Here is a 25,287-nt window from a genome sequence, read left to right on the forward strand (position 1 = left end):
TATAGAGAGGTTCAGTCACTTGTATAATCATGTCCCTAGGAAGAGGAGTTGGAAGATTGACACTCTAAGTCTAAATTCAATCCCAAATTTAAAACCGTAGTATAGTATTGCTGCAAAGTAGGACTTACTGTGAGCAGACACCACTTGTGAGTGTATTTTCTGTGCTTTGCCAGACCAGACACAGATTTCACTGTTAATCGGATTAAAAAGTCGGTAATTGGATGCTCAGAACATGTGGTTAAAAGACTCAGTACAGGGAACAAAAAGGCTAATGCCAAATTAAAGGAGGTGGAAAAGTCAAGCACCTCTGAGGAAGAAATCATAAGGAACTTGACTTGATTCCATTTTTATAAGCATAAAGCTGAAGTCTGAAAGCATTTAGTTTCAAGCACAGTGTATTACATATTATAAAGAATGCTAATGCAATCCTAAGTTTTCTGAAAATGTTAAACTCTCATTTCTTTTAAAAATCAAAATTTCTGAACTGGCCATCTTGCAAAGGAAACTCAATAGCTCTTAGTTTTAAAAGCATTTGGGGCTTTGATATTACACAGGTCAGAGGAGCTACATTATTTTTATTTGATGAGTAAGCATAACTAGATCTTTAAGGCAAACCTTGGAATTGAATATTGCCTAGATATGGATTTCTAAAATACTTTTTTTTCAGAAAAATCTCACAAAATATCAACCAGTGACCATATCTTCAACAGAGAAGGGTGGGAGTGCCTACTGAAATGGCAGCACACAGAAGGGACCACTCCTGTCTCTGAGTGGGGGAGGGCATCAGAATCTTCTAAGAAATGTCCTAGAAGAAGCATCATTTATGTTAAGTCTTGAAGGATGAAAGGAATTCTTGCCGATGGAGAAAGAGGTAAGCAGGAGAGTCATTCTGTGCAGAAGGAAGAGCATTCGGAAAGTTCTGACAATATGAAAGAATATGATAGTTTTAAGTAATTAAAAGTAGTCTGTGTGGCCATGGTGCAAGGTGAAGTAACAAAAGATTGCCCAGCTATCCAAGCAAACAGAAGCCTTGGCTGTCACTCTAAGAATTTTGCTTAAGGACACAGAAGCCATATAAATGATTTTTTAATTGTACTTAAATGAGGCATAATTTACATACAGTAGCAGGTCTACAACTTATGTTCAATTACTTTCTTAGAAAAGATTTATTTATCTGAGAGAGAGAGTAGGGGGAGGGGTGAGGAGAGAAGGAGAGAGAATCTCAAGCAGACTTCTCACTGAGCATGGGGCCCAACTCGGGGCTCGATCTTACAACCCTGAGATCATGACCTGAGTAGAAATCAAGTCACTGCCTAGACGACTGAGCCCCACAGGCACCCTTACTTTTATTATATGTAAATACCCTTGTGACCACCACCTGAATCAAGATGAGGCCAGCACTAATACTCATGACAAAACCTGATAGGACATCCTGAGCACAGACCCACATATCCTGAACAAAATATTAGCAAATCTAGCAATTTAACAAAGGACAATAATACATCAAGACCGAGTGGACAGGAATGCAAGGTTAGTTTCACATTCAAAAACCAATAAAGTAAATGACCATATTAGTAGAATTGAAAACCATAAGATCATCTCAATAAATACAAAGTAACCGATAAAATTCAATACCTATTCATGATGAAACTTTTTATCTGAGTATTTAAAGTAAGGGAAAAGCATGGCCAGATCAGTGTTGTTAGAAGACTTTTTATGAAGCAATCACAGTTCTTGGCCTCGGAATAGGGAGAATGACATTTTCTAGGAGAAGTTTCTAGAGATATGGGAGAAGCAAAATCTGCAGACATTCAACTTCACCATTTGAGGAACTGTGCCAAATGCTGACTGCCAAGTGAGCAATAGATTTACTCCAGACCTCTTTCAGAGCTATGTAGACCAGCATAGGACTCAGACAGAGTCCATTAAAAATGTGATTGCTCTACACATCACAGGCAGCAGTGCTAATGGATAATGCTTACATGTCTCTGAGCTTGGTTGCTGCATGCTGAAACAGAGATGAGACAGAATAAAAAGCTGAAGAGCTCAGGTCTATAGTGATGGCTCACAGCAATAAAGACTCAGTGCAAACCTGAGTCCTGGTTTTGTCCTCCACTCTTTAGCTATGTGCCCTGTAGAAAGACAGGTTCCTCCTCTAGGTCTGTTTCTGTGTCTGTGAAATACATGGATTAATCTACGTAGGGCCACAGAATACTTCAGATCTAGGTGTCAGTCCTGACTCTAGCCTTTACCATCTCTGTGACTAGTGCCTCAGTTTCTACATCTGTATCATGAAAAGAAACCTCAAGGTGTTTCTCTGGAGATTAAATATGCTCATGTAAGTGGAGCTCTTAACACATTCACTGAACATATTGAGCTCTCAATAAAAGTAGGTGTTATTAATGTTTTTAAGAATTAGCTATTAGGCTTTAAAATGCCATAATGATAAACAGGAGACTGGAAATACTAATTTGTTCTGACATGGAGATTGGTAGGTGTTGTGGAAAGCTTTGAAATTCTGTGTAGCCTGCCTGTCATCACAGGTGGTACGGTAAGAAGCTCGATAATTTTAGCAGGAAGGAAAACAGAAGGGTAGATATGCTTTCGTGATTTAATCTTGGTAATGTACCAATGATTTCATTACCATGTGCAAAAAACTATGATGGCATTTCTTATACTCTGATAAGTACTAAGTGAAAAATCTAATTAAATGATGCATCCATAGCATTTCCATAGAATATAATTAATGTGACAACCAGAGCCCCCTATTGATTATGGTGGTGAATTTAATCAAATAGTATGTTTACCTAAGTAATCCAACAAAGTTTGACATCCATGGACAGACATGTGGTTTTTGCCCAGTTGTAAGTAAGCTGCTCACAAGAACTAGTTCTCTAAGGAGAACTAGAAATTTAATGATCTGCATTTGCAACTTCACATACTATATCAAATAAATGACTGCTTTTTCTGAGAGTCATTTTCATAGTGTCCATCTGAGAGTTTGAACTGCTTGGTTGGACCATCTATTCAAACCAAAAATATTCACAAGAGAGATTTAAATAATACTACTTTTGGATCATGCCCCTATCATACATTGGATTCTTTCTTATTTATAGGCAGTCGTAGCCCAAGTCATGAAAAACTTGTGATGACTACAGTTGGATGGCATTTTCTGTGGTCTTTTGGGCAGTATAGGTGGCTTGGCGATTTCCACAGGCCCGTACCTTGGGTGCTGTTGGCTCCTACTCCCTTGCTTATCACTTGCACTGACCATGAACTTGCCATTTCAGGAAGACACCCTGTCACCATCGTGTCCAGGCTCTGAGAGCAGGATTGTGGAGTCTTTTTCAGGCTTCTTTCTGTAGCCCTTCCTCATTTTTTTATTGACTTGGGATCGGGTTTATGGGTAGGGGAGTCATAACTCTGTTCTGTACTCAGAGAGTCGAGTGTGCTTTACTCAGGCCCTCTTTTTCTTATAACCCTTCAGTCAACCCAAGAACGGGGAGACGCAGCTGCCTTTCTTAGAAGGCCCTGGGGCTTCCTAGTAATCCAGGAAGCCCCAGGGCCTTCTACTCCTAGGCTTTCACATGGTTCACAGTTGCCACGTGATGGATGCGAGAAGAACTTGTTACTATGTGGTATACACAAGCAAGGTACAACTGGAATCATGAAATTTCAAAAGTGAGCCTTTGGGATCCGTGGGTGGCTCAGTGGTTTAGCACCTGCCTTTGGCCCAGGGCATGATCCTGAAGTCCCAGGATCAGTCCCACATCGGGCTCCCTGCATGGAGCCTGCTTCTCCCTCTTCCTGTGTCTCTGCCTCTCTCTCTCTCTGTGTCTCTCATGAATAAATAAATAAAATCTTAAAAAAAAAAAAAAAAACAACTAGAGGACTTCAGTTGTCCTCTGTCAATGCTCAAGGGGCACTGTGCCATGCCATGCAAATTACACTCAAAACAGCACACACCTACATCATTTGGGGCATATAGGAAACCTTATATTCAATGAAAATATGCAACCGTGAGGCAAAAGTCAGCATGGAACTGCCTGACAGAGTTTTAAAGTAGAACAATTAGGGATTGAAAAGCCCAGATTAGAATAGTAGTAGCACTGGAAAGAAAAGTGCTTTTCTGGCAGCAGTGTGACTTTGGAGCTGGACACACCTGGATCAGAACCCTGACTCCACCGCTCACTAGCTGTGTGATTCTAGATGTGTTGTTTGGCCTTGCTGGGGCTCTGCTTCCTCCTCCCTAAAAAGGAGACCCATGCGTTGCCTGCACAGAGTACTAGCACTGCTGTGTGTGTGTGTTACATCAACATACAGGCTACCTTGTGAGAAAATGAATGCAACCATTAAATGTAGTGATCATTTATAATGTTTTTAAAAGAACTGGCCATTTTTCTGCACCCGAGATCCAACGGTAGGACTACTGTGAATAGAAACTTTCAAAATAGCCATGTGGTAGAAAAAGTCTGCTGATTATATGCAGTTAGTAGTCTAATTCTTGTTGGAGCCAACATGAAAATCATTCAGTTATCTCTGGCATCCAATATAACTCTTCCCAATAGAAAAAGGAGACAATTTCCTACAACAGATAACATATCAAAATATACACAATGGTTATACGTTCCTTTTAAACACAAGCACACAGAAAGAGCGGAGGAGAGAGAAATGATTAATGTTTACCAGTAGCCATTTTATAGACTCCTCTCAAACTGCAAATGCAAAATAAAGTTAGAAGTCTAAATTGGCTCTTATACCTACTCTTTCTACAAACAGTTTTTTTTCCTTTTATGGGAAATTTCCACACCCTTGGGAAGAAGCAAATTACATAGTGCTCTTTCTCCTCCTCGTAAAATGTCTACTGTAAATGTCTAGATCTTTTTCAAACAGTTAAAATTTTCTGTTTTCTTCTAAAGAAGTTTTCCACTTGACAAGTATTTAGAAGCTTATCTGTCCTTTGATAAGGTCTTAAGATGATTTACTATAGCTCTGGAAATAACAGTTTGCTTAGTCAGTTCTGGGCAAATAGAAATAGTTTTAAATATGCTATGGTTTCTGGTCCAATTCTAACAGTTTTACTCCCTTCCTGGGTTGGTCATGGCTTCATCATCCTACCTGACAGTACTATGATCCCGCTACTTTACCTCTTCAAAACAATGTCACTTAAATATCCACCAGTTTCAGCGTACTTAAACAAATTGTCCTTCCTAATCTAGAGTCAGAACATCATAAATGATTATCACACATTGTTAGGACTAAAAGTCCATTTTCTGATATCTCAATAAAGTCTTGGTTGTAATGCAGACCACAGATACAGATATGATGGCAGGATTCTCCCAGGAAATATTGCAAATATGTGTAATTTCCAGCCAAAGTGATCTGCATGAACAAGCAATCACATAAACCACACCATTTGTCTCCCTAAAAGTTATGGCAAGAATGTTCTCAGGGCCACTCACTGCTGTATAGGTAGACAATTTGCATTACCCTCTGTTCCATACAGAAAACCCAAATGGCTCAGCAAATATTGACTGAATTATAATTCTGACATCATTAATCTTTTTCTTCACATACCTGAGGTGCATGTTGCTCCCAATTTCACAAGATGAAAGTGAATAAATAAGTTTAATCAGCAAATAATCTGAACACAATAAAAGAGATCCCAGAAGATAGATTCACAGGTATTATAAGAGGCTTTTAGGGAACCTTGCAAAAAAGTCTCTTTTGAAAGTTGCACCCTTTGCATAAAAATGTCTCTGAGCAGAATAAAATATTTAAACAGCAACATTAACTAAAAAAGAAAACTCAGCATCAGAAAAGTGCACACTCAGGCTCTCCCTCCCTCCTTGTTTAGGAAGCTTCCTGTGGTTCGTCATCACCTTTTAAACAAAAAGTTATGTGTTCTGTTGGAACAGGACAAGGATTTCTTCAGACCTGTGGGCCTCCAAAAGGAATCCAGAACATTTGTAAAAGGAGCAAAGATTTTTATGTTGCACAACGGCCAGGGTTCGTAGCTAGTTGGGTACATTCCTGTGTCATCCTTCCCTGTATCACATAATTTAGTATCCCTTTCTTAATTATAAGTTCCCTGCAGTAGTTTCTCTGTTCCACACATTATTAAATGCAGCATCTGATACATGGTTCTTACACAGTTGGTAACTCCTGAGTGCATAAATGAATGAATGAATGAATAGGCATTCAGCAATACTGTGGTTTATTTCAAACCAACTAAAGGAAAAAAACTTTGACTTCTTAACTTTGACACATCTTATGATTTTATCCCAACTGTCTCAAGCCATTGTCCACTCCAAAATGCATGAAAGATGCATGAAAGGACAGGATGAGTATGTGTGTTAAGGGACATGCTCATTCTTTTCTTTCAGTTTGTGCAAAAATATTACTTCATGCAACGTTCTTTCCTAATATGTAATGATTTTGCTAGTTAGGTACTCAGAAATAAACACTCAGAAATACCACTGCCAACTGGCTGACAGAAAACAGGTCTGTGAGAAATGGTAAAGGTAGTGGAGTTCAGGCTGGCGCCAGAGGGGATACGGGACTGATGGAAAAATCCTTTCCTGTTTGGGCCACCGCTGCCCTCTAGGGGACACATGGAACATGAGCAAAGTCTCTACAGCTTCCAGAGATTTGAGAGGACCTTGGAAAATCATCTCATCCATCCACTTTTTATTAAGGAAGACATAATTAAAAACTAATTAAAGTCACGTCAAGGATAGCTTTATAATCCTAAAAAGATGTTTGCGCTGCATGCTTTTCTAGAATTACCTGAGTTAGAGTTACTTTCAGCAGATAAGAAATTCTTTTGTCTCTCCTAATTCTCCTGCAGCATTTTAAACATGTTATTTCTTGTCCTATTAAGAAACAGCTGCTTACTATGACTAACATGTTAGTCACTGTTTATACTTGCAGCTTTTGGGTTTCAATGCCACAGAAACCAGAAACCCCAGCTCCTTCAGCCCTTTTTTATAAAGTTAGTTTGCTTGGAGGAGAATGTGCAAACATTTCCAAAGTTGTGAAATGGTTACTTATTTCTGGACAAAGAAGCTTCACTAATTCGAAGTGAAGAGCAAAGACCAACTTGTGATTTTTTACATGGCAGGTCCAACTTAAAATTCTCTCAGGTCATTCAAGCTTCTTTATTTAAAACTTGAAACATTGGGGATAATATCTATTATAATCCTACTTTATAGGCAGAAATTAATCTGTTCTTTCATTTCTCAAACTTAAAGGAGAATTTACATGATTAATGCTAAAATGAAATTTCTGGAAGTAAGTATTCTGCTTTAAGAGAGAATTTCATCATTTTAGGGCAATATTCTGGAAGAATTACTTGTAAAACATCTATTTGTCATGTAGTTGACATTTGTTGAGTGCTCCATTACTCATAAGATACTGCAGTAAGGATTATAGGTGTACAAAGAAGCGTACCATTTAGTTGAGAGTGTAGTTAGAACTACACTTAATGTTATTCAACAAGTACTATGAAATGCCTACATAAAGTATATTTTGTACTAGACATCAGGTATCTTGTATCTGTGACATTACGATTCTTTTCTGCTTATGTGACTAGCATAGCACCTGGCACCTAGTAGGTGTTCGGTAACAATCTGCAAAATAATTAATTGGTGTGTTTTACCTCAGTAGTGTACAATTGACAACACAAGTTTGAACTGCATGGATCTACTTAAACATGGCTTTTTTTTTTCAATAAGTATAGTACTGTAAATGTATTTTCTCTTCCATATGATATTTTTAAATGATTTCATTTATTAGAGATAGAGATAGAGATAGAGAGAGAGAGAGAACAAGCAGGGCAGAGAGGGGCGGAGGGAGAGGGAGAAGCAGGCTCCCCGATGATCAGGGAGCCCAATGCCAGGCTCAGTCCCTGGACCCGAGATCATGACCTGAACCGAAGGCAGATGCTTAACTGACTGAGCCATCCAGGTATCCCTCTGTATGATTTTCTTAATAACATTTCCTTCTCCTTAGCTTACTTTATTGTAAGAATATGGTATATAATAGCTGTAATATACAAAATACGTATTACCTGATGATGTTATTGGTAAGGCTTCCAGTCAGCAGTAGGCTATATGTGGTTAAGTTTTGGGGAGTCAGAAGTTATATGTGGATTTTTGATTCTGTGGGGTGTTGGTGCCACTAACTCCTGTGTTGTTCAAGGGTCAGCTGTATCCTTTGCCTTCACTTTGGTATTTCAAGTGCTTCAAACAGTATTTGGCACATAATGGGTCTTCAGTAATTAATTGCTGAATGGATGAGTAAATGAAGATTTCTTAGGCAGTCTTTTTTGAGCATTTTCCCACTTAATTTCCCCTTAATTGTTATGGTATATCCATAACGGTATAACAGTCCTAAGACCAAAGGACAAAGTTATTTTGTGAGATACTATATTGATGGTAGTCTTTCACCAGCTATCCTAGAATTCATTTTCAGGTAAACTCAGGACATCTGATAGGTTATTGACCTGCTTTGTTGGCAATTTTATTGTCTAAAAAAATTGAGAAAATGAATGAGGGAACTGATATTTCAAAAAAGTCTAATTCATAAGGGGGACACTTGCTGGCCATGCAGAAGTAACAGGAATTTTATAGAACAATAAAAATGTAGTTTTAAAAACTGTGATGGGGATAGAAAGCCTGAAAAGTATCAGACAAATATGTCAAATTTATGAGAACAGATTTTTAAAAGTTCAGAGAACAGATTAGAAGAATTCTACAGCATAACAATTTGAAAGTGAAAATGCTTTGAAAAGATTAAGGAGCTTGCAGAAATTCTAAACATACCTCAAACTCTCAAGACCAGTTTTCTCTAGTATTAGGATTATGAGTAATTTCTTTTAAATTTTATCTCTCTATATTTTTAATTTGTCTATAGAGTAATTTTCAGATGATCAAAGCAATTCTGATTATATTATAATCTATGAAATAAGGTTTATTTTAAAACATGCCATTTCTATCCTGTAGAAATGAGTTGTACATAATTGCGCAACTAAAGATGAAAGAAAGTTGGAGAATACAAAGAAACCACCACTCTGGTGATTTTTAGGTGGCCTTTTTTCCAATGTCTGTATTTCTGTCACTTCATTCACTGGGCATATATTTATTGAGAATCTTCTATGTAGCAGCACAGTTCTGGGCACACTGATGTGACCAAGGGGAAGTCCTTGTTCTCAGAGGGCTTATATTCTAGTGAGAGAGAAGGACAAATAAACAAATTCCAGGCAGCAGTGGTGCTTTTAAGACAAATAATGGCTGAGCAGGAGAGAAAGAGCAACGCAGTGTGGTTTCTTCAGGGAAGTCAGGCAGGCCCTCTTTGAGAAAATGGCTAGTCTTGATCAGAGGCTCAAGTGCTACGAATTGGCCTTGGGAAAAATCAGGTGAAGAGTTGTCCAGAGGAGGATAGCAAATATGAAGGGAAACCCGATCATAAATAAATAAAAATTAAAAAAAAATTGTTAAAAAAAAAAGGGATCCCTGGGTGGCGCAGCGGTTTGGCTCCTGCCTTTGGCCCAGGGCGCGATCCTGGAGACCCAGGATCGAATCCCACATCAGGTTCCCGGCGCATGGAGCCTGCTTCTCCCTCTGCCTATGTCTCTGCCTCTCTCTCTCTCTCTGTGACTATCATAAATAAATAAAAATTAAAAAAAAATTGTTGAAGGGAAACCCGCAGATAACCTGAGACCTACTGAGAAGAATGTCAGGAAACATGGTTTCTGTTTGTTTGCTTTCTTGTTGTTGTTATTGTTGTTTTGTTGTTTTGTTTTTGTTTGTTTGCTTGCTTCTTAAGCTCAAGGAGCATATTGTTCCAATAAAAGATGGATCCACAACTTAGAGGTGATGGTAACACTGATGTATCAGAAAGAGAACAGAATAGTAAGACTTCTATTTTCTTTGTGTCAAGGAGAAACTGGAAATGATAGACTACTGTTGCTGAGAGGGAAGAGAAGATGAATAAGGAGAGGATAAGAGGTTGCTGACATTCTAGATGTTTTCAAGGATTCTCAGTGGTAGGAGCTGAGTCCCTGCGTATCACCTTTTTTCAATCCCTTAGAAATGACTGCAACCTTGGGGTAAAGAGATAGTGTTGGTGTTTTTATAATTTTTTTTAAGATTTTATTTATTTATTCATGAGAGACAGAGAGAGAGAGAGAGGGAGAGAGAGAGAGAGAAAGAGAGGCAGAGACACAGGCAGAGGGAGAAGCAGGCGTCTCGCAGGGAGCCCGATGTGGGACTCGATCTCAGGAGTCCGGGATCATGCCCTGAGCCAAAGTCAGATGCTCAACCGCTGAGCCACCCAGGAGTCCTATAATTCTTTTGAGTAATCTCAATTAATTACCAGGATTTTATTGAAATGTGAGATTTGGTTATCATCACCTACTTAATAAGCTTGTTCCACCTGAAATTCTCCTTTCCTTGTGGCTTAAATTTCATTAAGGAGTCTGATAAAAGGAGAGGTGTAGGTTATATTATGCTAGTAGAGGAGGGACCAGGTCCTAAGAGAATTGACCCTGGCGGAAAAACAGGGAGCAGAGGAACAGAAAAAGGGAGCAGTGCTAAGGGAGCAGAGGTATGAGGCCTCAAGGAATCTACTTGAAAACATCCCTCCCTTCCCCAAAGCCCTGCTTCACCTTCCTCTTATAATTTTTAATGTCTCCACCCGTTTCTCTCTCCCCACCCCCAAACAATTCAACTATGGTTTTCTCTGAGCCTCAGCAGGAATACTCATGCCCGGATGTCTCCAGGTGAAATCCAAAGGGTCCTTCTGGAAACCTGGGGCATGTCATTTAAAATCACAGGAATAAAATTTGGAGGGGTGTTCAGTAAGTGTGGCATGTGAGTCAAAATTCTGATGTAATGTATAAATGAATATGGTCTTGAGACATATGTGATTCTTATTTCAGAGTTTTATTTTTTCCTCTTTTTAAAAGATTTTATTTGAGAGACAGAGAGAGAGAGAGAGAGAGAGAAGTGAGTGTGTGGGGGGGGTGGGGGAGAAGAGGGAGAGGGACAAACAGACTCCACGCTGAGTGCAGAGCATGAAGTAGGGCTTGATCTCATAACCCTGAGATCATGACCTGAGCTGAAACCAAGAGTTGGACGCTTAACTGACTGAGCCACCAGGCAACCCCCATTTCAGAATTTTAAAACATGAATATAACCACCAAAATACCAAGTTTTGAGTGCTTTGATTCTTGAAAATAGTAGGATTCCTCTTATGTTCTAGACACTGTGCTAGGTTCTAGGGACAATGAATAAGCTGAGGCCCCTGTAGCAAATTAAACCTGCAAAACCACTGTTGACCATTTTTGAGGGACTGCAGAAAATAGGAAAAGTGTAAGTTGGCAAATTGGCAGAAACAGAGGATTGGCAAATGTGGATCTGATTTTCAAAAGGGGAAGGGGGCAGTTTCTTAAAACCTACATTTCAGTGAACCTCAAATAACTGGTAAGGCTCACAGCCAGATTCCAAATGATTTACCATGGAACAGAAACAAGATCATATAGATAATGAACATCATTTCCTTCCCTGAAGGGTTAATGGACAAACTGATGGGGGTAAGGATATCTGCTGAGGCATTGCAGAGTATCTGTGTCGCTAAGATGGAGATATATGTGCTAGAAATCCAGGGTGTTGGCGATTTGTTGAATAGCCATACCTAGAAGGTACAAATGAATGATCAATGGGTGTCTGGAAAGACATTTCTAATGGTGATGCCTCAGTCCTTTTATTGTAAACATTTAAAAAGATAGGTATTAAAATAGAGAATATGCTAGTCAGGTTTACTGATGACACAAGTTAGGATTTTACATAGTGAGATGACAGGATTAGAATACATTCTCCATTCCAAATGAACAAAAAAATCAAAGTTGATGGGATGGAACAAATTTGGTAGTGTAACATTAAAGGAAATAAATGTCAACTATGATGGTCAAAAACAAAGAGACAAAAGCCCAGCTACACAGGTAGAGGATGGGGTGCATGTGATTTTGCTTAGATATTTGAGAAGCACTTAGGAATTTTAAGTATCATTCTGATAGAGTTGCCACAAAAGCAAATTCAGTATTAACAGCAAGACAGTGCTTGGAATAAGGCTATTTATTGCTAATTGTATTTTATTCTGTGCAAGTCCGGTCATACCTTGAATTTGAAAAATATTTAAAAAATTGGACCATGTTCTGAGGAAAGTGACTAGGGCATTCAGGGAGGAAACCAAAGGGAATGAGGAAGCATCGGAAAGGAGCTTCTTGGGGTATCAAAGAGGACATAAACATTTTGTTAGTCTCAAAGGTTACATCTAGGGCCAATAAGGGAGATTTACAGCCACAGTAGAGTAAATGTAAGGACTTTCCATCAACCAAGGCCATTTGAAGTTGGGAGGCCAAGAGATTCATTCCTATCATCAATGGTGTTTCAACATCACTTAAGTCATCAGTGGAGTATAGGGTCATTATGTATGACCTTTAAGGTTCATCTCAACCTTGGGAGTCTTTAGTTCTAGAGCTGCTTGCTAAGTAGGAATTGTACAATGACATTGAGTTAGCTTTTTTTGCCACTTTCAGGCTTTGCCTTTAGAAGCTGGGGAATCGGAGTAATTGAGACCTTATAATCCCTTCCTGCATCCCAAGGTGAAAGCCCCGGAGAGCAGATTACAGGACTTCCAACATTTTAAAGATCTTAGATCTGATATCATCGAGGAAAGAATTGGAAAACTAGGGTAACTGCTTGATTGATATACATAAGGCCAACTGGGTAAAACCATCGCCCAGAAACTGCATTTCCAGCGTGGTCTCCAGTGGTATTTGGCGCAGGGATTATTCAGTGCAATGGATGAAGCTTGTTGATTACTATTTAGCAGAATGGCATGGTGATCTACGTTTGTTTGCCTGATACAGTAAATACCAACCGTTCTTTCATTGCTATTATCAAAAAGCCCCAGAGGTTGTGGTTATTGGCAGTTCTATTCCAGTTATGCACATTGCATGAAAAATGCTTTCCACGTTTGAATAAAGTGAGGTTTAGGTGATGTGAGTGGTGGTCATGGCTTATATTTGGCACTACCAAATGCTACCCTCTTTAGGTATATAATCCCACTACTCGATGCATGAGATGTATATTTATTTAAGACAAGAAATATGATGATGATAATATAGGGCTTAGGGCTTTTCCTTTTTAGCACCTTATATCAAATATTTGCTGATCAATACAATTCAGGTACATACTGAATATTTATTCTATATTTCTTGCTTCTTAATTGTAATTGTATAAAGTTCAGTACTGCCCATTTACTGGAGGAACTAATGAATTTTTGTAAAAATAGTTCACTATGAAACTTGAGGTTTATTTTGGAGTCTAGACTAGTTCTTTTTGCACTTGTACACATAATAGAAAAACTACCAAACAAGAGTTAAATATTTCCTAACAATACTAAGCTCAGAAAAGAGCTTACATAGCACTTTTTCTGCTTGCTTTACATTTATATTTGTGTCACAATACAAATAGGGCTTTTACAGTCTAAGATTAATGCTATGGTTTTCTGTGTTCATTCTATATCATCCAAACTGCAGTTGGACCAAACAACAACAAAAAATAATCAACCAAATGCTGAACAACTCATTGTGAAAATATTCATGGATGCTCCCAGTCAATACCAGAAAAAAAAGAAAGTCCCAGAATATACGCATAAGTCACCATTTTTATTTTGGTAAAACTTCAGGGAACTGTTGTGATGATTCTCTATAAATAATCTATGGACAGCTCTGTCAGAGATTAGCTCCAGGCAGCTAGTTTTTATGGAACACTTTTATCATCATCATTAGTAGTAGTGGTAATGTAATTAATAATATTAGCACCTGAATCTAAAGTCAAGGAGATCATCCATTTGATATGGGAGAGGGCTGTTTTTCAGTTTACATCTAAAGTTTTCCACTGGTTCTGAAACAGCTGATTAAAAAGTAATGAAAACTAATAACCTAATTGCTCTGCCTCCAAGTATCATCATTGGCTTAGCACACACAACCAGTAGTGGGAGATTAAATGGCAGGCTCAAGGTCTGTTTAATCTAACTACTGCTAATCTTTACTTGTCAGATGTAATTTGCTCTATGGCAACTCTGCTCAGAAAACCACCTCTTTTGGAAGTAAAATGTCTACTGGTGTTAACACAGGTCTCCTTTTTAAATAGAAACAACTGTGGTACAGAAAACAAGAATGATTTTAGGTTTAAGAAAGTAGAGTTCATGAATCCTTTAACCATGTCGATAGGAGTAAATGTTTCCAATGCAGAGCAATAAAGGCAAAAGTCAAGAAATAAATTGCATATCGTTATATAATATGTCTGCTAATTTTTCTTTTATGATTTTCTTTGGATTTAATGATTCAATATAGGCTGCCTTGAATATAAATGTAAGCAATTGTTAAGAAAATTACTTCCAAGAAAACAAGCAGAATCTTTCCTCCATTAAAAGGTTTTCATCTGTTAAACACTCTCATATCTTAAGGCAGATTAGATTTTAGTGTTACAAGAAAATGAGATGCCAGAAGCTAAGATTATCACAAAATCACAGGGCTGGGGGATCATCAAGAGGTCATTTAGTTCATCTTCCTGTCTCCATTCAAAATAGCATCCAAGACAGAAAAGTGTTCATCCTTTTGTTGAAAATTTTCAGCATAAATTGCATTTGAGTCTTGTCTGACCTAGCCTTCTTTTGTTTGCCCTTTGTTTTTAGTAAGTACTTCATTTCTGGAGGAATTTTGAAAAAATTATTTAAGGGTTATATCCTAGAAACATCGGAATAGTGAGGAGGACAACACCCTTTGGGTTTTATACCTAAAAGAAACTACCCTGACATTTGCAAATACAGGGAAACATAAAGAAAGGAGGCCTGGGTGATGGGAGAGAATATGGCTTCAAACCAGCATTAAAGGGATGAAAAACCAAAAGTAGGGAGAATGACTTGCAGAGGAGAAAGTATGGGCTGTTTTGGGAGAGACTTTATTTAAATATTAGGAAGAGTTTATTCAAATTGAGGAGGTGTCCTAAACACTGAAATGAATTCCTGTTTGTGTTTTATAGTGTCAGTCTTCAGTGATGGTCTTTTCTTAAAGAAAGGTTTTCATGTTGGAACTAGTTTAGGCAAAATAGTTTACTGGAAAATGGAGGATAGCCTCATTAAATGAAATCAAACTGACCTAATAAATACCATTTGATACCTCTGATTCTTTAAGATGAAAAAAACATCTCTAGCATTTTATATCCATCTTCATAACAGTAAATATGATACTCCTGATACCTAACATGCATGGTCAAAATCCAAAATATTTCATCTGTGTATCACTAAGCTCCTAATTAGTTAGGAGTGCCTTTGCCTCTAACCCTACTAGCTCCAATTAAATGGGTTTAAGACCTTTTTTCAGATGAGTTCTAGGTAAGTAATATAAATGCATACTTGGAAACAATTAAAACTGTATTTCAATTAACAAAATATAATTATGGGAACTGGGCTCATAACATAGTTATGAGCCAGACCAAATAAAGAGGTATGAATAGACAATGAAAGACAGCTATGACACTGCTTGGTAAACTAATTATCATTTCTCTTTGCTTTTCCAGGTCCCTGGTAGGAAGTATATAATGAATTTTTAAGTTTACTATGAACGAATGTCTTTGTGTTACATTAATTTAAAAATCTGACTCCAAAATACATGTACAGCTAAATTATCAGATGAGGTTTCTCCACATGTCCACGAAGATAAAAGTGCCAGTTACAGAACGCTAACTTCTTGGGCGTGAGATTTGAGTTTAGGCCTATTTAGAGGGAATAGCCAATAGGATCAGTGTTTATTCTCAAGCAGCCAGTGGACATTTATCTGCTTCTAGTTAGGCCTGTGTTGCTATTAGTGGATTCTAAGTAAAGACCTAAGTTTAGGGGATCCCTGGGTGGCTCGGTGGTTTAGCACCTGCCTTTGGCCGGGGGGGCGGGCGGGGGGTGATCCTGGAGACCCAGGATCAAGTCCCATATTGGGCTTCCTGCATGGAGCCTGCTTCTCCCTCTGCTTGTGTCTCTGCCTCTCTTGCTCTGTGTTTCTCATGAATAAGTAAATGGAATTAAAAAAAAAAAAAAAAAAGACCTAACTTTAGTTAAGGGGCATTTGTCAGACCTGAGTTTTATCTCTATTACTTACTAGCTGGATAAACCTGCACAAGTAACTATTTCTCTGAGGATAGTGTGTAAGACTAACATTTCTCACAAGCATTAGTTCCCTTTCCTACGGGGTGGGGAAGGCATTGTGATAGCATGTATGGGAGTGGCTATATTTCAAAAGCAAATATGGATAAGAGATGACTCTCTTTAGTCTCATGTTCCAGAAATGGAATTTTTCTACCTTGCTCTGTGTGGCTGAGAGTTTTATGATTTTAAAATGATCTCATTGACAATATTTACATTAATTAAAAAGCTTCTTTATTGCAAAATGCCAATATATTAACTTATAGTAAGAAATACATTCATGAAACTAATGAGTTATATTGACTCACTGCTGTATTTTCTCCCTGTAGATCTAGATAGATAGATAGAAATACCTGGCAAAAAGGATTCTAATCAGTGAACTGATTACCAAGTGAATTTGTGTTCATAACTTGGAACATGTAACTGGCTGTTGTTTCAAAGCCATGACAACCTAATGGATTTTTCTGTCTTCAGGGATACATTTGCTGCATGGTCTAGAGATCTGTGTTCTTAGGCCAGGATCCTCACCCACTTAGGGCTGGAAAGGCACCTCCCATATTTGCCCTTCTGATTTTTTTTTTTTCTGTACCAACTTCTGATGGGCAAGAATGCTTACTTGTAAGAGTTTTTACTTGTAATGTATAGACTGAAAGCTGAAATTTTAATTTTAGTTTTCATGGAAATGCTAGATAATGATTGTATAAATGCTGTGTTGATTTTATCTAGAAGCAAGATGGAGTTTTAGCAACTTATCCATATATACAATTCTGGAAAATCACGATATTTGGTGAAAAGTTCTCTCTTTAAAAAAGAATAAGTATTTTTACTTAGCCTGAGCATTATTTTTCAGTTTTTTCCACATAAGAATCCCTCCTCGAAATGTTTCTTTTTGGCAAACGATAACAGAATTACATAAAAAGATGACAATCGATGAAAACAGAAACACCATAATAATGGATTCTGGGATTACAAGACTGAGAACTGGGAATCAAGCCCAGTTCAACATTTACAATAATGGGACGTTCACTTGTATTTCATGTCCTGTGAGGGGTGGTGGAAAAACGAGGGGGTGTGAGAGAGTCTTCTCTGGTCTTATGCTCATTTAGTTCATTGTTGCATCAGAAAGTGATATAAATTCACTGTTCTCCTGTAAGGCTATGGGAGGACACTGAATTCTCAGGGGAAAAGGATATATCCAAATTAGAAGCTGCAATATGGGGCAAATAAATGTAAATGGGAATAATAAATGCCATCGGAAAAGTCTTGGACTGGGAAAAGCCATGGGGTGTTAAATATTGGAACTGTAGCATGTAAGGAAAGCTATAATAGCATTTCATTTGGATATTTTATTAGTTGGAAGGATTTTTAAAAGGATGGAATTTCTATACTTCATACATTTAACTTATATTCTAGTATTTGGAATGTTTCTTTTGATTACACATTTTTTTTCTAATTTTATAGCAGAGAAGATGGCTAAAGTCTCTCAATTTATATGTATGTATATACATCACGTTTTCATTATATGAAAATAATCCACTCTGCTCATTTAAGGGCCAAGTGCATCTAACTCTGAGTTAGGAAGCAGCACACTGGAGTGTGAATTCCTTTTCTAACTGGTCTATAAGCAGGAAGCCTGAGGACAGTATTTCAATATCTATTTCAATATAGATATTCCTCTATACAAATGCTCTTTGTTTTATTTATTTATTTATTTATTTATTTATTTATTTATTATTTATTTATTTAATTTTCTTTAAAAAAGATTTTTTTTCCATTTATTTGAGAGAGAGAGAGGGAGTGAGAAAAGGACAGTACAAGTGGGGTGAGGGGGGAGGCAGAGGGGAAAGGAGGCTCCCCACTGAGCAGGGAGCCTGACATGGGGTTCGATCCCAAGACCCTTGAATCATGACCTGAGCCAAAGGCAGAGCTTAACCTACTGAGCTTCTTGTTTTAAAACATTTATTTTTAAAATCTCTGCCCTGATAAGTAGACACTGTTTAATAGACTGAATAACAAATCACACAAATTAAAAAATATTACCTCATAACATATTGTCTTACTGGTAGATCTGATGTGATGGAGTTTATATTTAAATATGTACAAAATTTTTAATAATAAAAATATTTTCACAAAATTGGTATCACTTCCTGGATCTTTAAGTACACTTTAATTTTGAAAGAGATTCTGGAAGCATTTAAGTGCCCAACATACACAGTGTGTTTTAAATCATCTGCCTTTGACAGCTAACATGCCAATATTTAGACTTTATCAGAAACTTTTGCATGTGAAATTAGGGCTGGAATCTTTGCCATGAATTTTAAAAATTCCTAGCTTTATCGGCTACGTTTAAGAGTCTTGAGATCAATCAATAAGGGTAAATTATATGCTATAAATTATCATGAAAAGAAAGTCTATTTCTAATTAGTTAAAAAATTTGACTTATGAATGAGTGAACCTTCCAATGCTTTGTCCTCTATGGGATTGAAGGATGAAACGATATTAGAGGGGCACTCCTGAGTCAGTGCTGAGGGAGTGTTTTGAGAACCTTGGACTTCACAGACCACAATCACTGAGAAGCAGTTTTGCTGACATCTCAGTAGCGTGCAGTTTGAAGAGTTAATGCAAATGATAGAGTTGTAGAGACATTATCCTTTTTATTCAATCTTAACACATACCTCATACGCGGTTATACTTCTCCATACTAGCAGCCACAATCACCATTTTAGTGACGCAAAAACTGATGAAATGATGGGCATTAAGGAGGCCATGTGATGTGATGAGCACTGAGTGTTATATTCTATGCTGAAAAATTGAGTTTAAATTAAAAAAGAAAATGAAAGGAAGAAACGAAGGCAGATAAGAGAGGAAGGAGGAAACAGGCAAGACAGCAAGGCCACCACTGCACAGCTTGTTCGTTCCACAGGCAGATAGAAATAATCGGATTGGTTTACTCTGCCACTTTTGCCAAATGTAATTATAAACCTTTGGGTTCTTTATTTTACTGTTAAGATTTTAAGCTCTGAAAAATCTCAACACATCTTTTCCATGTCGCTGGACGAGTGCCACGTGATCATTTTTAGAAGGGCCAGTGCTTACCCACATGGATGAGAGCAGGAGGGAAGGGGGCTGGTTGATTTAAATACCCTCACTCAGAATTTACTGTGGATTTAAAATCTCTGACTTAATGTTGCATTAACTACCGGTGGCTGCTTTACTGCCTTTAAAACATGCATATATAATTGGATACTGTAATGCTTTGTGGGTAAAATAAATACCAACTCACACTAAAATAAATACTCTGCATGATGAAGTTCATGCAGACATAAATTAATCATTTACCAGTTAACCAATATGCACAAGAAAGAAATAGATCACTTATTAAAGGTTGCTTCATCTATAAAATGGGAAAAATAAAATGCTGATATATTTTACAGTGGTGCTGTGAGGGGAAATATATAAAATTATTGCTAAGCAGTTTATAAACCATAAAATGCAGTATGAACATTAAATTAATAATATTTGTACTAATTCAGATTCAACACCCTCTGCATTAAATATATCTTTTTGCCTATTGAAGCATACACAAAACCAAGCTGAGGCTCTTTATTTAATTTTTAATGTCTCTTCGGAATTCTGCAAAGCATTGCAGAAGTTATTGGTTATGTTAAAAACTTTTTGGTGGCTCCCACCATTTCTAAGATAAAGTTCTTGGCCATTCATATCCACAATTCCATTTTTAAAGCCCCTTCCCAAAGAGCTTTATGTCTTTCACTTGCACGGACATAATAGTGATGAAGAGAACACAGGCTTGAATTTTATAATCAGGCGAAAGTTGTTAACATGCTCTTTGCTTTGGTTTCTTCTAAATTATAGGTTGAAATAGGGAAGCATTGTTAAACTGGGTGGAGGACGAGTCCATTGGGTCTCTGCATATTGCTAACCACAGTGTGATCCTTTGCTGGGAGAATGGTGTGGCCTCAAGTAGCAGGGTCTCAAGGCCATCATTTTGCTCAAAATGTTACAGGTTCTAGAGATAAATCAAGTTTCTGTTTTTCAGTTCAAGTCCAGAAATATCATTCAGGGACACAAGGGAGAACTAAGCAACATAGAACATAGTTCCTTTCTTCTTCTACTGCTTTTTTTTTTTTTAAAGGAGTCTTATTGTTTAGAAGACCAACTTGTACAATACCTGTAATCTACTCAGCACATTTTTAACATTGTCAATGTTCCTTTGACTCTCAATGATAAAACACATCAGATGTTTCTTCACTCACTTCCTTTTATAGGGGCTGTTAATATAGAAATACCTCCTCATCTTCCACTATGAAATGATAAATGGCTGACTAGAGATGTCTGAAATATTGCCAAATCTCCCCGATGTATCATGTGTCACCAGCAATAATAAACAGTGACTAATCTTTGGTCATGAACTAACTATATTTATGACTTTCTTGTCATCAGGAAGTATGTATTTTCTTGAATCAGGTTTAAGGATCTAATATTTATGCTAGGAACATGTGTGCTAAGAAAAGTAGACCTAGGTCCAAAGGAAAATAATTCTCCACATTTTCTTTCAAATAGCTATTTATAGAGCTTAGCATTTCCATCTGTATCTCTCTCTCTCCTTTCCCCTCCACTCTTTATTTTGGATCAGGATTCACCCAAGAGTGCTCTGATCAGGAATCTAGTTTATCCCACTCAGTTCACTATTTTAGTGATAAAAGTCTCCTCATCTAATAGGAAAGGAATACGGCTAAAATGCAAACTTATCCCAGTTACAGTTTATCGGTGATTAAAGGGAAACACAGTAAAACTGTTTCTTCCACTTCCAAAATCTAGCTGGGGTTTGGGGGATCAAAGTTTTCCTAAAGGAGCTATAATGGCAGAACAACAGAAGATAAAGGCTAATAGAAGGAGAATTAGGCTTTGCGGGAAATGCAATAAGGTCAATAAGTGTGTAATTCTACTTTAACTCATTTAATTAATGTATATCAAGTGCCTGCCAGATACCAGGCATTGGAGTAGGTGCCTTGGGATACACCAGTCAAAACTAACAAAAATTGCTTCCCTCATGACACTCGCATTCTCTTGGAGGGAGACAGAAAATAAATAAACAAACAAACAAATAAATAAATAAATGGAAGTATTAGAAGATTACAAGTGTTATGGAGAAAAATAAATTAGAGAAGAATGGTAAGTGTGGGAAGGGACTGAATTTTTAGAAGGCTGGTCAGTTATGGAGAAGTTGACATTTGAGCAAAGACTTGAAGCAAATCATGTGGATTACTGGGGAAGACAGTCTCAGACAGGAAATAGCAAGTGTGAAGGCCCTGAGGCAGGGCTACGTCTGTGTATTGGCAGAATTGTAAGGAAATCAGAGTGATGGGAGTATAGTGAATGCGAGAGTCTGGGCAGGAGATGGTGGTCACGGTGGGCTAAAATATATATGGCTTTGAGGACAATTATTAGGCTCTAGCTTTTAATCTGATTGCAATGGATCTACTGGAGAGTGTTGAGTCAAGGAACAAAATGATCTGACTCATACTTTATTGAAAATTGACTGCAGGAGGAAACGGTGAAAGCAAGGAGATCAGTTAATTAAAATGAAAAGTTCACCTCTTCTCTCTGCATACGTTTAATGGATATGAGCCAGAAATTAATGAGAGACAATAGTGTACAATTATATGCAAGCACATTGAAGTTATAGCTACACAGAGTTAAGGCCAGTTGCAACAGAGAATTCAATAAAGCAATCAATTTCATTTCTATAGCACCAGTTGCTGAGTTTGAAAACATTTTAAATTAAGGTCATGAGCAACTAATGATAAAAAGTAACCATTAGGGTTTTGGAAATTCACACATCTGTTGCTAAGGAATAGACTAAAAAATCTCCCTTCTTAGCAGATCTGGGTTGTGGAATTAAGCAAGTGTGGATTATGACATTGAGATGGTCTCCTCTCATGCCTTTCAGTCCCTTGATTCTTAGGAGTTGGAAGTAAGGGAACCTGGAATTAAGAAGAAAGCAAACCACTAAGAAAATGAAGGCAACCATAGTTTGGATTATATGTAAACGTTTTCATTTTCACATTGAAAGCATTTGAATGATGGGAAGATTAAAAAAAAAAAGAGTTCAGTCTTCTCCAGGGAACAAAGAAAAGAGAAAAATAAAAATACTAATAAAAGGTGAATTTAGCCTTATAATCAACCTTCCTGGCAGTCAGAATTATTAGGTTATGAAACAGAGCTCTCCCCATCTCTCCTGGGCCAGTTAGGCTTAGAACAAATTGAACCTGAAAAAGTGTCAAAATTCACAGTAGGAGCACCCACTCAGAGCTCCATTTCTCTCTCTGAAGTAGGTTACTACACTCACCTAGGGAAATTTCTATTGAATTGTAATTAGGTGGCTAATTAAAAAGTAGATTACCAACTATATTAAAATATGCCAGAAAGATGTGCCCATCATTCATTCTTTAATTTAGGAAATCCACCTTTTCCTTAAAAAAAATTCTCACTGGGAAATTCCAGATATAATATGTACCTTTTCTTTTTTCTTCTTACATCACTTTTATTGAAGTAAGTCTAAGATTTTTTTTTGTTCATTGAGGCAATGGATGTATTTGGAGCTTTCTTCATTAATAAAAAGTACCTACACATAGTTATGATTCTTACAAGAACCAACAGCTATGATAAGAACCCCAAGGCAATGCAGGGTCTCCAGAAGAAGTAATAACTACCATTTATTCACTGCTAATATATGTCAAATGCTTTATCACTTAATTCTCTCAATAACTCTATGACGTAATTGTCTGCCTATTAGACAGATGAGGAAGCTGAGGTCAGAGAAGGCAAATTATTCAAGGTCACACAGCATGAAGGTTATAAAGCTGAAATTCAAACTCAGGTCTGTTTGACTCTGCATTAAGCAAGAGTTTTCACTCTCTAAACTGTTTTAACATGAAGCTAAAACCATTTTGTTGCATTCAGTTGATTTGAAATTGATAATATTTGTGTATGATATTGTCAAGATCTTATGTTAATCTTCCTTTAACCAGAAGACCATATTTCCTAACCATTTGTCCATATATCAGTTTATTTTCTAAAGTAAATTATCATCAGGAGACTCTTGAGTCATTTCTAACAGTAGGAGTTAAAAAGTAATAGTCACCTGTTACTTGTAGGTTACTTTTTATTCAACTCTTCCTATTTTTTTCCTAATTTCTAAGAAAGTACATGAACTTTTGTACAATCTTGTCCATTAGTTTGGTAGACCAGTCAAGTGTTAAGTGGGTCAGTCCATTCCTGAAGGCACCTAACAATTGACCAGTCCATCTAGATGACCAAGCAGATAGGCATGACTGACTATCCTTGCAGTGGGCTTACTGAATTGCTTACAGGACTCAGGCCTGATACCATGAGGGTGATTCAGAGTTCCTTGTCAAACAAATGACAGCAATAACAATGTAATTATACAAATATTTTCTGAGGGCCTCCTGTGTATCAGACATTATGCTATTACAGACATGATGTCAACATACTCCAGGGTTTCTTAGCCTTGGTACTATTCACTTTTTGGACTAGAGGACTGTGTTGTGGGGGTCTGTCCTATGCATCTTGAATTGCAGCATCCCTGGATCCTACTCCTCAGACATCCATATCACGCCCACTGCCTCCAGTTGTGACAGCCAAAACTATCTCCAGACATTACCTAATGTCTCCTGGTGGTGGTGGTGGGAGTGGGAATCACCTCTAGTAGCTACAGATCTTTCTTTTACCTCCTTAACAACTCCAGGAGGTTGTAACTATTAGACTAATAACATTATTGGTGAGGAAACTGTGGCTCTACGAATTTCAAGTAAAATGCCTAAGGTCTCACAGGAAGGAAATTACAGAGCTGGAATGCACAGAGACTGCCTGCCTCTTTGAAGGCTGTTACAGTGTGATTGGAACTCACAAATGTGAGATTGGAACTCTCCCACCCTCCTCACTTCTAGATCTCATCGTGGGGGTACAGCCCAGGGAAGGAGGAAGGCATGCACATGACATAGTACATGGAACTTTTATTGTACCATGGCCTTTTATTTGGCAGAATAATTCCATTTTAATTGGAATTCTGGAAACTAATGAAAAAAAATTACCAGTGTTAGATGGTCTTTTCTCAGGGTTTTTGAATCTGTCTGATTTAATTCTAACCAATTAGCATGCTATTATGGAGGAGTATTATGTTGAGAATCAATATTACACTAAACACTAATATTTTATTCAGTATTAAAAATTTATACAAGTGGTAATACAAGTGCTTTATTCCTATTTTGTCTAAATGAGAAGAAATGCTTCCTTAGGGCGATTCTAGCTACAAAGAAAACGTTATCTTTTTAGGATACTATTGGCATTATACTTTACATAGATCATTGGTTAAGTGAATTAATAAGATTTAATTGAATGAAATTTGTTTATTTTATTATAAATATATGAGGTTTTCAGTGTATCAAAACGTTTTCCATTTTATACTCGTATCGCATGTTAAGAGGTCAACAAAAGTGCCTTATTGTTTAATACTGCCAAAAAAGGTCAAAATAATTCATACTCTTCCTGGTTTTCAGATACCCTTCTTCTTTCTCTCCCTTTCTTGCTTCCTCTTCTTTTTTCTCTACTTGGATACTCTATCCTTTTTTGATTCAGATATAATCTTAGGCTGGAATTAGAACCTAAATGTATCCGGTCTCGGCATTCTGTATTTTTTTTTTGCACAGAGGAACTAATAAGCCTAGATAAATTGTAAACTAGATTAACATCTAATAATCACTAGAGATAGCTCAGTTAGGCATGATTTCAAAACTGGATTTCAAGTCAGCTTTCCAGATGGTGCCCCTGGGTGCCTTTCCCGGCATCTGGCCTTGCCCTGCGCTTTCGTTTTAGACTCTGGCCTACTGTGTGGATCCCGTGGCTCTCCCTGGCATCTCTTCTGTATACTTATACTCTCCTAAATTCAGGAGGTTTTTCAAGCTTCCAAGCCAGGGCAGC

At 37.4% G+C, this 25,287-nt stretch overlaps 1 protein-coding gene and 1 long non-coding RNA gene across 5 annotated transcripts in view; one reads left to right on the top strand and one right to left on the bottom strand.

The window, feature by feature from the left end:
- Positions 1-25,287, bottom strand: part of RHOBTB1 (Rho related BTB domain containing 1) — a 117,684-nt gene that overhangs the window by 75,571 nt on the left and 16,826 nt on the right. The window lies entirely within an intron of this gene.
- Positions 598-14,370, top strand: LOC140631876 (uncharacterized). Its single transcript, XR_012029395.1, has 2 exons — positions 598-871; positions 12,602-14,370. It is a non-coding gene; the product is annotated as an uncharacterized lncRNA (long non-coding RNA).

Source organism: Canis lupus, chromosome 4 (genome assembly GCF_048164855.1).
Source record: "Canis lupus baileyi chromosome 4, mCanLup2.hap1, whole genome shotgun sequence".
Classification (NCBI taxonomy): Eukaryota; Metazoa; Chordata; class Mammalia; order Carnivora; family Canidae; genus Canis; species Canis lupus.